Genomic DNA, 15,000 nt, shown 5'->3' on the forward strand with positions numbered 1-15,000 from the left:
TATAACTTAGTCTCCGGAGAATGACAGCGGGCGCGCGCAAGAGGCCAGTCCGGGGATGAGGCAGCATCCTCGGGCAGCAGGCGGGAGGAGGCAGCCTCCCCTTAGTATAACTTAGTCTCCGGAGAATGACAGCGGGCGCGCGCAAGAGGCCAGTCCGGGGATGAGGCAGCATCCTCGGGCAGCAGGCGGGAGGAGGCAGCCTCCCCTTAGTATAACTTAATCTCCGGAGAATGACAGCGGGCGCGCCTAAGAGGCTGGTCCGGGGACCAGGCACTCTCCCCGGACAACAAAGCACGTCCCCCTCCTGAGTGGACAAAAAAAATCCACTCCTGGTACCTAGAATTTTCTCCAGCGGCGGGCTGGGAGTCTAATCTTTCTCCTGGCCGAGAAAAGAGCACTCTCCCCGGACAACAAAGCACGTCCCCCTCCTGAGTGGACAAAAAAAATCCACTCCTGGTACCTAGAATTTTCTCCAGCGGCGGGCTGGGAGTCTAATCTTTCTCCTGGCCGAGAAAAGAGCACTCTCCCCGGACAACAAAGCACGTCCCCCTCCTGAGTGGACAAAAAAAATCCACTCCTGGTACCTAAGATTTTCTCCAGCGGCGGGCTGGGAGTCTAATCTTTCTCCTGGCCGAGAAAAGAGCACTTTCCCCCGGACAACAAAGCACGTCCCCCTCCTGAGTGGACAAAAAAAATCCACTCCTGGTACCTAGAATTTTCTCCAGCGGCGGGCTGGGAGTCTAATCTTTCTCCTGGCCGAGAAAAGAGCACTTTCCCCCGGACACCAAACCAGCCAACGTCCCCCTCCTGAGTGGACAAAAAAAATCCACTCCTGGTACCTAAAATTTTCTCCAGCGGCGGGCTTGGGACGAAAATCAATCTTCCTCCCGAAATTAAACCACTATTGGCGGACGCCAGCCCCAAGCGCCAGCCCCGACCGCCACCCCCCGACCGCCACAAGGCGACCGCCACAAGGCGACCGCCACAAGGCGACCGCCACCGGCCCCAAGCGCCAGCCCCGACCGCCACCCCCCGACCGCCACAAGGCGACCGCCACAAGGCGACCGCCACAAGGCGACCGCCACCGGCCCCAAGCGCCAGCCCCGACCGCCACCCCCCGACCGCCACAAGGCGACCGCCACAAGGCGACCGCCACAAGGCGACCGCCACCGGCCCCAAGCGCCAGCCCCGACCGCCACCCCCCGACCGCCACAAGGCGACCGCCACAAGGCGACCGCCACCGGCCCCAAGCGCCAGCCCCGACCGCCACCCCCCGACCGCCACAAGGCGACCGCCACAAGGCGACCGCCACAAGGCGACCGCCACAAGGCGACCGCCACAAGGCGACCGCCACTGGCCCCAAGCGCCAGCCCCGACCGCCACCCCCCGACCGCCACAAGGCGACCGCCACAAGGCGACCGCCACAAGGCGACCGCCACAAGGCGACCGCCACAAGGCGACCGCCACCGGCCCCAAGCGCCAGCCCCGACCGCCACAAGGCGACCGCCACAAGGCGACCGCCACAAGGCGACCGCCACAAGGCGACCGCCACAAGGCGACCGCCACTGGCCCCAAGCGCCAGCCCCGACCGCCACCCCCCGACCGCCACAAGGCGACCGCCACAAGGCGACCGCCACAAGGCGACCGCCACAAGGCGACCGCCACAAGGCGACCGCCACTGGCCCCAAGCGCCAGCCCCGACCGCCACCCCCCGACCGCCACAAGGCGACCGCCACAAGGCGACCGCCACCGGCCCCAAGCGCCAGCCCCGACCGCCACCCCCCGACCGCCACAAGGCGACCGCCACAAGGCGTTAGTGGCCGCGCCCGGTACTTTACTGGACCCTATTTGGCCCGCGGACCGGCCGGCGTCGCTTCCTTGAATGCTTAGCCGCCTTTCGAGCTGCCATGCCGGGCTTGAGTTAGTGGTTTGCGCCCGGTACTTTACTGGACTCTATTTGGCCCGCGGACCGGCCGGCGTCGCTTCCTTGAATGCTTAGCCGCCTTTCGAGCTGCCATGCCGGGCTTGAGTTAGTGGTTTGCGCCCGGTACTTTACTGGACCCTATTTGGCCCGCGGACCGGCCGGCGTCGCTTCCTTGAATGCTTAGCCGCCTTTCGAGCTGCCATGCCGGGCTTGAGTTAGTGGCCGCGCCCGGTACTTTACTGGACCCTATTTGGCCCGCGGACCGGCCGGCGTCGCTTCCTTGAATGCTTAGCCGCCTTTCGAGCTGCCATGCCGGGCTTGAGTTAGTGGTTTGCGCCCGGTACTTTACTGGACCCTATTTGGCCCGCGGACCGGCCGGCGTCGCTTCCTTGAATGCTTAGCCGCCTTTCGAGCTGCCATGCCGGGCTTGAGTTAGTGGTTTGCGCCCGGTACTTTACTGGACCCTATTTGGCCCGCGGACCGGCCGGCGTCGCTTCCTTGAATGCTTAGCCGCCTTTCGAGCTGCCATGCCGGGCTTGAGTTAGTGGTTTGCGCCCGGTACTTTACTGGACCCTATTTGGCCCGCGGACCGGCCGGCGTCGCTTCCTTGAATGCTTAGCCGCCTTTCGAGCTGCCATGCCGGGCTTGAGTTAGTGGTTTGCGCCCGGTACTTTACTGGACCCTATTTGGCCCGCGGACCGGCCGGCGTCGCTTCCTTGAATGCTTAGCCGCCTTTCGAGCTGCCATGCCGGGCTTGAGTTAGTGGTTTGCGCCCGGTACTTTACTGGACCCTATTTGGCCCGCGGACCGGCCGGCGTCGCTTCCTTGAATGCTTAGCCGCCTTTCGAGCTGCCATGCCGGGCTTGAGTTAGTGGTTTGCGCCCGGTACTCTACGTTAAAAGTCAGGCGGAACGGCTCTGAAGCTCCAGACGGAAGTCCGAGAAAAGCTCCATGGTTGGTTAAAAATGCTTACCCGCCTCCCTGGAACCCCAATCGGGCGTAAAATGTTAGGCGGAACGGCTCTGAAGCTCCAGACGGAAGTCCGAGAAAAGCTCCATGGTTGGTTAAAAATGCTTACCCGCCTCCCTGGAACCCCAATCGGGCGTAAAATGTTAGGCGGAACGGCTCTGAAGCTCCAGACGGAAGTCCGAGAAAAGCTCCATGGTTGGTTAAAAATGCTTACCCGCCTCCCTGGAACCCCAATCGGGCGTAAAATGTTAGGCGGAACGGCTCTGAAGCTCCAGACGGTGCTTCCTTGAATGCTTATCCGCCTTTCGAGCTCTCCTGCCCGGCGTGGGTTTCGCGTCCGCGCCCGGTACATTATGGAAGCCAAAAAAAAAAAAAATTCTAAGTGCGAGTGGGACCGGCCTGGGGGGCTTCCTTGAAAGCCCATCCGCCCTCCGAGCTCTCCCACCGGTCGTGGGTTGGCGTCCGCCACTGCTCAAAGCGAACTTCAAATTATCTGCTTAATAATGTGGAACACCATTCTTAAGTAGTTTTTCCTTAATTTGGGCTCAACTGGCCGGTAATGATCCCCGGTGTCTGAGATTGATCTCAGTGATCCAAAGAGCCCTGACACGTAATACCATCCATGAGTTTAATTGAAAAACAAAAAATGTAATCTTTATGACACATAAATACAATTTGCATAATAATTTGGAACACAGTGTAGTGGAGGTCTGCGCAGGGGGGGTCTTCCTTGAAATCTTAGCCGCCTTCCGAGCTCTCCTGCCGGGCGTGGGTTTGCGTCAGCGGCCGGTGTCATTTACTCGTCGTGCCGACCGGAGGGAGGCCACTCCCCGCCGCAGCTGAACAGTCATCCCGGCCTAGTGGAGGTCTGCGCAGGGGGGGTCTTCCTTGAAATCTTAGCCGCCTTCCGAGCTCTCCTGCCGGGCGTGGGTTTGCGTCAGCGGCCGGTGTCATTTACTCGTCGTGCCGACCGGAGGGAGGCCACTCCCCGCCGCAGCTGAACAGTCATCCCGGCCTAGTGGAGGTCTGCGCAGGGGGGGTCTTCCTTGAAATCTTAGCCGCCTTCCGAGCTCTCCTGCCGGGCGTGGGTTTGCGTCAGCGGCCGGTGTCATTTACTCGTCGTGCCGACCGGAGGGAGGCCACTCCCCGCTACAGCTGAACAGTCATCCCGGCCTAGTGGAGGTCTGCGCAGGGGGGGTCTTCCTTGAAATCTTAGCCGCCTTCCGAGCTCTCCTGCCGGGCGTGGGTTTGCGTCAGCGGCCGGTGTCATTTACTCGTCGTGCCGACCGGAGGGAGGCCACTCCCCGCCACAGCTGAACAGTCATCCCGGCCTAGTGGAGGTCTGCGCAGGGGGGGTCTTCCTTGAAATCTTAGCCGCCTTCCGAGCTCTCCTGCCGGGCGTGGGTTTGCGTCAGCGGCCGGTGTCATTTACTCGTCGTGCCGACCGGAGGGAGGCCACTCCCCGCCGCAGCTGAACAGTCATCCCGGCCTAGTGGAGGTCTGCGCAGGGGGGGTCTTCCTTGAAATCTTAGCCGCCTTCCGAGCTCTCCTGCCCGGCGTGGGTTTGCGTCAGCGCCCGGTAACATTATGGAAGCTAAAAGAAAGAAAAAAGAAACAAATCTAAGAGCAAGTGCTGGTGTATTTACTCGTCGTGTCCACCGGAGGGAGGCAACTCCCCGCCGCAGCTGCAGAGGCAGCTTTGAAAAGTCATCCTGGCCTAGTGGAGGTCTGCGCAGGGGGGGTCTTCCTTGAAATCTTAGCCGCCTTCCGAGCTCTCCTGTCCGGCGTGGGTTTGCGTCAGCGGCCGGTGTCATTTACTCGTCGTGCCGACCGGAGGGAGGCCACTCCCCGCCACAGCTGAACAGTCATCCCGGCCTAGTGGAGGTCTGCGCAGGGGGGGTCTTCCTTGAAATCTTAGCCGCCTTCCGAGCTCTCCTGCCGGGCGTGGGTTTGCGTCAGCGGCCGGTGTCATTTACTCGTCGTGTCCACCGGAGGGAGGCCACTCCCCGCCGCAGCTGCAGCGGCAGCTTTGAAACGTCATCCCGGCCCCCTGGAACTGTGCGCGGGGGGGGCGATGCGTCCCGTGCGAGGTACCAGGTCGCGCTGCGCCGTCTGCCTGGCCGCTTTGGGCCCGCTGGAAGTCTATTAAAGCTCCGCGATCTCCGCCTCGGTGCTTAAAAAGCGTCCATCCGCTCTCCTGGAGCTTTTTTCGGTCATCTCGTCCGCGTGCACGGCCTGCCGGTGGCACCGGCTGGAGCTCCGCAAAAAGCTCCATTTCTGTTAAAAATGCTTAGCCGCGTCCCTGGAAGCCCAATCGGGCGTAGAAAGTGAGGGGGAAGGCCCCCAAAGCACCGGCTGGAAGTCCCAAAAAAGCTCCATGATTGGTCAAAAATGCTTAGCCGCGTCCCTGGAAGCGTAATCGGGCGTAAAAAGTGAGGCGGACCGGCCCTGGAGCTCCGTGTGGAGGTCCTCAAAAAGCTCCATAACGTGTTAAAAATGCTTAGCCGCGTCCCTGGAAGCGTAATCGGGCGTAAAATGTTAGGCGGAACGCCCCTGGAGAAAAAAAAATCCGCTCCTGGTACCTAAAATTTTCTCCAGCGGCGGGCTCGGAGTCTCATCTTTCTCCTGGCCGAGAAAAGAGCACTTTCCCCCGGACACCGAACCAGTCAACGTCCCCCTCCTGAGTGGACAAAAAAAATCCACTCCTGGTACCTAAGATTTTCTCCAGCGGCGGGCTTGGGACGAAAATGAATCTTCCTCCCGAAATTAAACCACTATAGGCGGACGCCAGCCCCAAGCACCAGCCCGCATAATAATTTGGAACACGGCACCGTGTTCCAAATTATTATGCAAATCTAATCGGGCGTAAAAAGTGAGGCGGACCGGCCCTGGAGCTCCGTGTGGAGGTCCTCAAAAAGCTCCATAACGTGTTAAAAATGCTTAGCCGCGTCCCTGGAAGCGTAATCGGGCGTAAAAAGTGAGGCGGACCGGCCCTGGAGCTCCGTGTGGAGGTCCTCAAAAAGCTCCATTTCTGTTAAAAATGCTTAGCCGCGTCCCTGGAAGCCCAATCGGGCGTAGAAAGTGAGGGGGAAGGCCCCCAAAGCACCGGCTGGAAGTCCCAAAAAAGCTCCATGATTGGTCAAAAATGCTTAGCCGCGTCCCTGGAAGCGTAATCGGGCGTAAAAAGTGAGGCGGACCGGCCCTGGAGCTCCGTGTGGAGGTCCTCAAAAAGCTCCATTTCTGTTAAAAATGCTTAGCCGCGTCCCTGGAAGCCCAATCGGGCGTAGAAAGTGAGGGGGAAGGCCCCCAAAGCACCGGCTGGAAGTCCCAAAAAAGCTCCATGATTGGTCAAAAATGCTTAGCCGCGTCCCTGGAAGCGTAATCGGGCGTAAAAAGTGAGGCGGACCGGCCCTGGAGCTCCGTGTGGAGGTCCTCAAAAAGCTCCATTTCTGTTAAAAATGCTTAGCCGCGTCCCTGGAAGCCCAATCGGGCGTAGAAAGTGAGGGGGAAGGCCCCCAAAGCACCGGCTGGAAGTCCCAAAAAAGCTCCATGATTGGTCAATAATGCTTAGCCGCCTCCCTGGAAGCCTAATCGGGCATAAAAAGCTAGGCGGAACGGCCCCAAAGCTCCACACGGAAGTCCCAAAAAAGCTCCATGATTGGTCAATAATGCTTAGCCGCCTCCCTGGAAGCCTAATCGGGCATAAAAAGTTAGGCGGAACGGCCCCAAAGCTCCACACGGAAGTCCCAAAAAAGCTCCATGATTGGTCAATAATGCTTAGCCGCCTCCCTGGAAGCCTAATCGGGCATAAAAAGCTAGGCGGAACGGCCCCAAAGCTCCACACGGAAGTCCCAAAAAAGCTCCATGATTGGTCAATAATGCTTAGCCGCCTCCCTGGAAGCCTAATCGGGCATAAAAAGCTAGGCGGAACGGCCCCAAAGCTCCACACGGAAGTCCCAAAAAAGCTCCATGATTGGTCAATAATGCTTAGCCGCCTCCCTGGAAGCCTAATCGGGCATAAAAAGCTAGGCGGAACGGCCCCAAAGCTCCACACGGAAGTCCCAAAAAAGCTCCATGATTGGTCAATAATGCTTAGCCGCCTCCCTGGAAGCCTAATCGGGCATAAAAAGCTAGGCGGAACGGCCCCAAAGCTCCACACGGAAGTCCCAAAAAAGCTCCATGATTGGTCAATAATGCTTAGCCGCCTCCCTGGAAGCCTAATCGGGCATAAAAAGTTAGGCGGAACGGCCCCAAAGCTCCACACGGAAGTCCGAAAAAAGCTCAAAAATTTTCTAAGTGCCAACGGCTCATTCGCCGTAATGTGTCCGCTCCGCGCTGGTTCCCCGGTCGGCCGCGAATAGCGCAAAATCAGCCTCACGGAAGTTCGAAAAAAGCTCAAAAATTTTCTAAGTGCCAACGGCTCATTCGCCGTAATGTGTCCGCTCCGCGCTGGTTCCCCGGTCGGCCGCGAATAGCGCAAAAATCAGCCTAAGTGCAGTACCAACCTTGGCGTGTTGGTGCGCCAGAGTACGATGAGTTGGTCCCCCTAGTCACTGTACTCATTACCTTTACCCCCTAATCGCAAAATATAGTCAGAACGTATATGCAGAAGACTATTTTTTTCTTTTTTAAAATTTTCTAAGTGCCAGCGGATGCTGGCACACGAACTGTCCGAGCTACGACGGTTCTCCGGTCGGACAGCGAGGGTGAAAAAGCGGTCCTAAAATCACCGAGGGCTGCCGCACAAGTTGTCCGAGTGGCGACGGTTCCCCGGTCGGCCACGAATGTCGAAAATTCGGCCTCTCCACCACGGAGGTCGGTGAGAATTTCAGAATATTTTCTAAGTGCGAGCGTGGGCTGCCGCACAACTTGTCCGAGTGGCGACGGTTCCCCGGTCGGATCCGAATGTCGAAAATTCGGCCTCTCCACCACGGAGGTCGGTGAGAATTTCAGAATATTTTCTAAGTGCCAGCGTGGGCTGCCGCACAACTTGTCCGAGTGGCGACGGTTCCCCGGTCGGATCCGAATGTCGAAAATTCGGCCTCTCCACCACGGAGGTCGGTGAGAATTTCAGAATATTTTCTAAGTGCCAGCGTGGGCTGCCGCACAAGCTGTCCGAATTGCGACGGTTCTCCTTTCGGACCCGAATCGCAAAAATTCGGCCTCTCCACCACGGAAGTCGGTGAGAATTTCAGAATATTTTCTAAGTGCCAGCGTGGGCTGCCGCACAAGCTGTCCGCTTTGTCTGGTTCCCTCGGTCGGCCACGAATGGCGAAAAATCAGCCTCTCCTTCTGGAGCTCGCGCCAACTTTGGCGAATATTTTCTAAGTGCCAACGGCTCTTGCGCCGTAATGTGTCCGCTTTGCCTGGTTCCCTCGGTCGGCCACGAACGGCGAAAAATCAGCCTCTCCTTCTGGAGCTCGCGCCAACTTTGGCGAATATTTTCTAAGTGCCAACGGCTCTTGCGCCGTAATGTGTCCGCTTTGCCTGGTTCCCTCGGTCGGCCACGAACGGCGAAAAATCAGCCTCTCCTTCTGGAGCTCGCGCCAACTTTGGCGAATATTTTCTAAGTGCCAACGGCTCTTGCGCCGTAATGTGTCCGCTTTGCCTGGTTCCCTCGGTCGGCCACGAACGGCGAAAAATCAGCCTCTCCTTCTGGAGCTCGCGCCAACTTTGGCGAATATTTTCTAAGTGCCAACGGCTCTTGCGCCGTAATGTGTCCGCTTTGTCTGGTTCCCTCGGTCGGCCACGAATGGCGAAAAATCAGCCTCTCCTTCTGGAGCTCGCACCAACTTTGGCAAATATTTTCTAAGTGCCAACGGCTCTTGCGCCGTAATGTGTCCGCTTTGTCTGGTTCCCTCGGTCGGCCACGAATGGCGAAAAATCAGCCTCTCCTTCTGGAGCTCGCACCAACTTTGGCAAATATTTTCTAAGTGCCAACGGCTCTTGCGCCGTAATGTGTCCGCTTTGTCTGGTTCCCTCGGTCGGCCACGAATGGCGAAAAATCAGCCTCTCCTTCTGGAGCTCGCACCAACTTTGGCAAATATTTTATAAGTGCCAACGGCTCTTGCGCCGTAATGTGTCCGCTTTGTCTGGTTCCCTCGGTCGGCCACGAATGGCGAAAAATCAGCCTCTCCTTCTGGAGCTCGCACCAACTTTGGCAAATATTTTCTAAGTGCCAACGGCTCTTGCGCCGTAATGTGTCCGCTTTGTCTGGTTCCCTCGGTCGGCCACGAATGGCGAAAAATCAGCCTCTCCTTCTGGAGCTCGCACCAACTTTGGCAAATATTTTCTAAGTGCCAACGGCTCTTGCGCCGTAATGTGTCCGCTTTGTCTGGTTCCCTCGGTCGGCCACGAATGGCGAAAAATCAGCCTCTCCTTCTGGAGCTCGCACCAACTTTGGCAAATATTTTCTAAGTGCCAACGGCTCTTGCGCCGTAATGTGTCCGCTTTGTCTGGTTCCCTCGGTCGGCCACGAATGGCGAAAAATCAGCCTCTCCTTCTGGAGCTCGCACCAACTTTGGCAAATATTTTCTAAGTGCCAACGGCTCTTGCGCCGTAATGTGTCCGCTTTGTCTGGTTCCCTCGGTCGGCCACGAATGGCGAAAAATCAGCCTCTCCTTCTGGAGCTCGCACCAACTTTGGCAAATATTTTCTAAGTGCCAACGGCTCTTGCGCCGTAATGTGTCCGCTTTGTCTGGTTCCCTCGGTCGGCCACGAATGGCGAAAAATCAGCCTCTCCTTCTGGAGCTCGCACCAACTTTGGCAAATATTTTCTAAGTGCCAACGGCTCTTGCGCCGTAATGTGTCCGCTTTGCCTGGTTCCCTCGGTCGGCCACAAATAGCGAAAAATCAGCCTCTCCTTCTGGAGCTCGCCTAAGTGCCAACGGCTCTTGCGCCGTAATGTGTCCGCTTTGCCTGGTTCCCTCGGTCGGCCACAAATAGCGAAAAATCAGCCTCTCCTTCTGGAGCTCGCGCCAACTTTGGCGAATATTTTCTAAGTGCCAACGGCTCTTGCGCCGTAAAGTGTCCGCTTTGCCTGGTTCCCTCGGTCGGCCACAAATAGCGAAAAATCAGCCTCTCCTTCTGGAGCTCGCCTAAGTGCCAACGGCTCTTGCGCCGTAATGTGTCCGCTTTGTCTGGTTCCCTCGGTCGGCCACAAACGGCGAAAAATCAGCCTCTCATTCTGGAGCTCGTGCCAACTTTGGCGAATATTTTCTAAGTGCCAACGGCTCTTGCGCCGTAATGTGTCCGCTTTGCCTGGTTCCCTCGGTCGGCCACAAATAGCGAAAAAATCAGCCTCTCCTTCTGGAGCTCGCCTAAGTGCCAACGGCTCTTGCGCCGTAATGTGTCCGCTTTGCCTGGTTCCCTCGGTCGGCCACGAACGGCGAAAAATCAGCCTCTCCTTCTGGAGCTCGCCTAAGTGCCAACGGCTCTTGCGCCGTAATGTGTCCGCTTTGCCTGGTTCCCTCGGTCGGCCACAAATAGCGAAAAATCAGCCTCTCCTTCTGGAGCTCGTGCCAACTTTGGCGAATATTTTCTAAGTGCCAACGGCTCTTGCGCCGTAATGTGTCCGCTTTGCCTGGTTCCCTCGGTCGGCCACAAATAGCGAAAAACCAGCCTCTCCTTCTGGAGCTCGCCTAAGTGCCAACGGCTCTTGCGCCGTAATGTGTCCGCTTTGCCTGGTTCCCTCGGTCGGCCACAAACGGCGAAAAATCAGCCTCTCCTTCTGGAGCTCGCCTAAGTGCCAACGGCTCTTGCGCCGTAATGTGTCCGCTTTGCCTGGTTCCCTCGGTCGGCCACAAATAGCGAAAAATCAGCCTCTCCTTCTGGAGCTCGCCTAAGTGCCAACGGCTCTTGCGCCGTAATGTGTCCGCTTTGCCTGGTTCCCTCGGTCGGCCACAAACGGCGAAAAATCAGCCTCTCCTTCTGGAGCTCGCCTAAGTGCCAACGGCTCTTGCGCCGTAATGTGTCCGCTTTGCCTGGTTCCCTCGGTCGGCCACAAATAGCGAAAAATCAGCCTCTCCTTCTGGAGCTCGCCTAAGTGCCAACGGCTCTTGCGCCGTAATGTGTCCGCTTTGCCTGGTTCCCTCGGTCGGCCACAAACGGCGAAAAATCAGCCTCTCCTTCTGGAGCTCGCCTAAGTGCCAACGGCTCTTGCGCCGTAATGTGTCCGCTTTGCCTGGTTCCCTCGGTCGGCCACAAATAGCGAAAAATCAGCCTCTCCTTCTGGAGCTCGCCTAAGTGCCAACGGCTCTTGCGCCGTAATGTGTCCGCTTTGCCTGGTTCCCTCGGTCGGCCACAAATAGCGAAAAATCAGCCTCTCCTTCTGGAGCTCGCGCCAACTTTGGCGAATATTTTCTAAGTGCCAACGGCTCTTGCGCCGTAAAGTGTCCGCTTTGCCTGGTTCCCTCGGTCGGCCACAAATAGCGAAAAATCAGCCTCTCCTTCTGGAGCTCGCCTAAGTGCCAACGGCTCTTGCGCCGTAATGTGTCCGCTTTGTCTGGTTCCCTCGGTCGGCCACAAACGGCGAAAAATCAGCCTCTCATTCTGGAGCTCGTGCCAACTTTGGCGAATATTTTCTAAGTGCCAACGGCTCTTGCGCCGTAATGTGTCCGCTTTGCCTGGTTCCCTCGGTCGGCCACAAATAGCGAAAAAATCAGCCTCTCCTTCTGGAGCTCGCCTAAGTGCCAACGGCTCTTGCGCCGTAATGTGTCCGCTTTGCCTGGTTCCCTCGGTCGGCCACGAACGGCGAAAAATCAGCCTCTCCTTCTGGAGCTCGCCTAAGTGCCAACGGCTCTTGCGCCGTAATGTGTCCGCTTTGCCTGGTTCCCTCGGTCGGCCACAAATAGCGAAAAATCAGCCTCTCCTTCTGGAGCTCGTGCCAACTTTGGCGAATATTTTCTAAGTGCCAACGGCTCTTGCGCCGTAATGTGTCCGCTTTGCCTGGTTCCCTCGGTCGGCCACAAATAGCGAAAAACCAGCCTCTCCTTCTGGAGCTCGCCTAAGTGCCAACGGCTCTTGCGCCGTAATGTGTCCGCTTTGCCTGGTTCCCTCGGTCGGCCACAAATAGCGAAAAATCAGCCTCTCCTTCTGGAGCTCGCCTAAGTGCCAACGGCTCTTGCGCCGTAATGTGTCCGCTTTGCCTGGTTCCCTCGGTCGGCCACAAACGGCGAAAAATCAGCCTCTCCTTCTGGAGCTCGCCTAAGTGCCAACGGCTCTTGCGCCGTAATGTGTCCGCTTTGCCTGGTTCCCTCGGTCGGCCACAAATAGCGAAAAATCAGCCTCTCCTTCTGGAGCTCGCCTAAGTGCCAACGGCTCTTGCGCCGTAATGTGTCCGCTTTGCCTGGTTCCCTCGGTCGGCCACAAACGGCGAAATATCAGCCTCTCCTTCTGGAGCTCGCCTAAGTGCCAACGGCTCTTGCGCCGTAATGTGTCCGCTTTGCCTGGTTCCCTCGGTCGGCCACAAATAGCGAAAAATCAGCCTCTCCTTCTGGAGCTCGCCTAAGTGCCAACGGCTCTTGCGCCGTAATGTGTCCGCTTTGCCTGGTTCCCTCGGTCGGCCACAAATAGCGAAAAATCAGCCTCTCCTTCTGGAGCTCGCGCCAACTTTGGCGAATATTTTCTAAGTGCCAACGGCTCTTGCGCCGTAAAGTGTCCGCTTTGTCTGGTTCCCTCGGTCGGCCACAAATAGCGAAAAATCAGCCTCTCCTTCTGGAGCTCGCGCAAGTGCCAACGGCTCTTGCGCCGTAATGTGTCCGCTTTGTCTGGTTCCCTCGGTCGGCCACAAATAGCAAAAAATCAGCCTCTCCTTCTGGAGCTCGTGCCAACTTTGGCGAATATTTTCTAAGTGCCAACGGCTCTTGCGCCGTAATGTGTCCGCTTTGTCTGGTTCCCTCGGTCGGCCACAAATAGCGAAAAATCAGCCTCTCCTTCTGGAGCTCGTGCCAACTTTGGCGAATATTTTCTAAGTGCCAACGGCTCTTGCGCCGTAAAGTGTCCGCTTTGCCTGGTTCCCTCGGTCGGCCACAAATAGCGAAAAATCAGCCTCTCCTTCTGGAGCTCGCGCCAACTTTGTCAAAAAATTTCTAAGTGCCAACGGCTCTTGCGCCGTAAAGTGTCCGCTTTGCCTGGTTCCCTCGGTCGGCCACAAATAGCGAAAAATCAGCCTCTCCTTCTGGAGCTCGCGCCAACTTTGTCGAAAAATTTCTAAGTGCCAACGGCTCTTGCGCCGTAAAGTGTCCGCTTTGTCTGGTTCCCTCGGTCGGCCGCAAATAGCGAAAAATCAGCCTCTCGCCCGTCAGGTACCAGGCGTTGGGGTACCAGGGGTAAGTGCAGTACCAGCTTTGGTCTGTTGGTGCGCCAGAGTACGATGAGTTGGTCCCCCTAGTCACTGTACTCATTACCTTTACCCCCAAATCGCAAAATATAGTCAGAACGAGTGTGGGGAACACAAGTTTTGGCCCCGAGAACCAGGCGGCTGGTGTCTCTAGCGATGTGTTCCCCCCCAAAAAGTGTTCACATGCTCGGACAGCGAACCTAGGAGCTACCGCAAAGCACTCTGGAAGTGCAAGAGCGAAAAATTTTCTAAGTACAAAAACTCTCGAAAATTTTCAAAGTGTCACAGTGCTCGAAAATTTTCAAAGTGCTACATGCTTTCCATCCAAGGAAGGAATAGTGGAGGACCGGCCGCCTCCTTAAACACAAGCCGGCGGAACGACGGGGAGGACCGGCCGCCTCCTTAAACACAGGCCGGTGGAACGTTTGGCAGAATTCTTCTCGTGGAGGACCGGCCGCCTCCTTAAACACAAGCCGGCGGAACGACGGGGAGGACCGGCCGCCTCCTTAAACACAGGCCGGTGGAACGTTTGGCAGAATTCTTCTCGTGGAGGACCGGCCGCCTCCTTAAACACAGGCCGGTGGGAACGGTTGGCAGAATTGCGTGACGGCCGCCTGCTCCCGGCGTCCGCACGTGAACGAACACCCCCTCCCGGGGACGGCCGTCTGCTCCCGACCGCCGTCCTTCACCCCCTCACCTTCCGGACCCCCGTCTGCTCCCGGCGGGCCTCCGAGTACCCCCACCTTCTCCCGAACTGACCGACAGGCAATGAGACCCGCCTTGGTAGGGCCCCCACCGGCCCCGGCTCGCGCCGGCGTTGGGTGGACGGTTCCTCCCCACTTGCGGGTCGCTCTCCACGGAGGACCGGTCGCCTCACTAAACATAGGCCGGGCGAAAATCTGCGAATGTTATACATCCAAGGAGGGAGGACCGGCCGCCTCCTTAAACCACCGGCCGGGCGAAAATATGCGAATGTTATACATCCAAGGAGGGAGGACCGGTCGCCTCACTAAACATAGGCCGGGCGAAAATCTGCGAATGTTATACATCCAAGGAGGGAGGACCGGCCGCCTCCTTAAACCACCGGCCGGGCGAAAATCTGCGAATGTTATACATCCAAGAAAGGAAGGAAGGAGGGAACCGGCCGCCTCCTTAAACACAGGCCGGGCGAAAATCTGCGAATCTTATCCATCCAAGGACGGAGGACCGGCCGCCTCCTTAAACACAGGCCGGTAGGAACGGTTGGCAGAATCGCGTGACGGCCGCCTGCTCCCGGCGTCCGCACGTGAACGAACACCCCCTCCCGGGGACGGCCGTCTGCTCCCGGCCGCCGTCCTTCACCCCCCTCAGCTTCCGGACCCCCGTCTGCTCCCGGCGGGCCTCCGAGTACCCTCCCCTTCTCCCGAACTGACCGACTGGCACTCATGACCCGCCTTGGTAGGGCCCCCACCGGCCCCGGCTCGCGCCGGCGTTGGGTGGACGGTTCCTCCCCACTTGCGGGTCGCACTCTAGCGCCTCGGCCGCCGCGAGAGCGTGCGCTACGCGCCGCCCCCGCAGGCCTTGGCGCGACCGAACGGCAGCGAGACCGAGACGCCCCGAATCACCCACCTAGAGGAAATCAACGGAGGCCGAGCGCGCGATCCGATTGCGGCACGCCGCGTGGGTGTCCGCCGGCCGCGCCGGTCTACCGCGAATGCTGTTTCTCAAACCCTTGCCTAACCAGACGGCACCGCGGGATGTGTTGTCGCAACTCTGCTCGACTATCCGA

The sequence above is a fragment of the Syngnathus typhle genome, linkage group LG17, assembly GCF_033458585.1.
Source record: "Syngnathus typhle isolate RoL2023-S1 ecotype Sweden linkage group LG17, RoL_Styp_1.0, whole genome shotgun sequence".
NCBI classification, from domain to species: Eukaryota; Metazoa; Chordata; class Actinopteri; order Syngnathiformes; family Syngnathidae; genus Syngnathus; species Syngnathus typhle.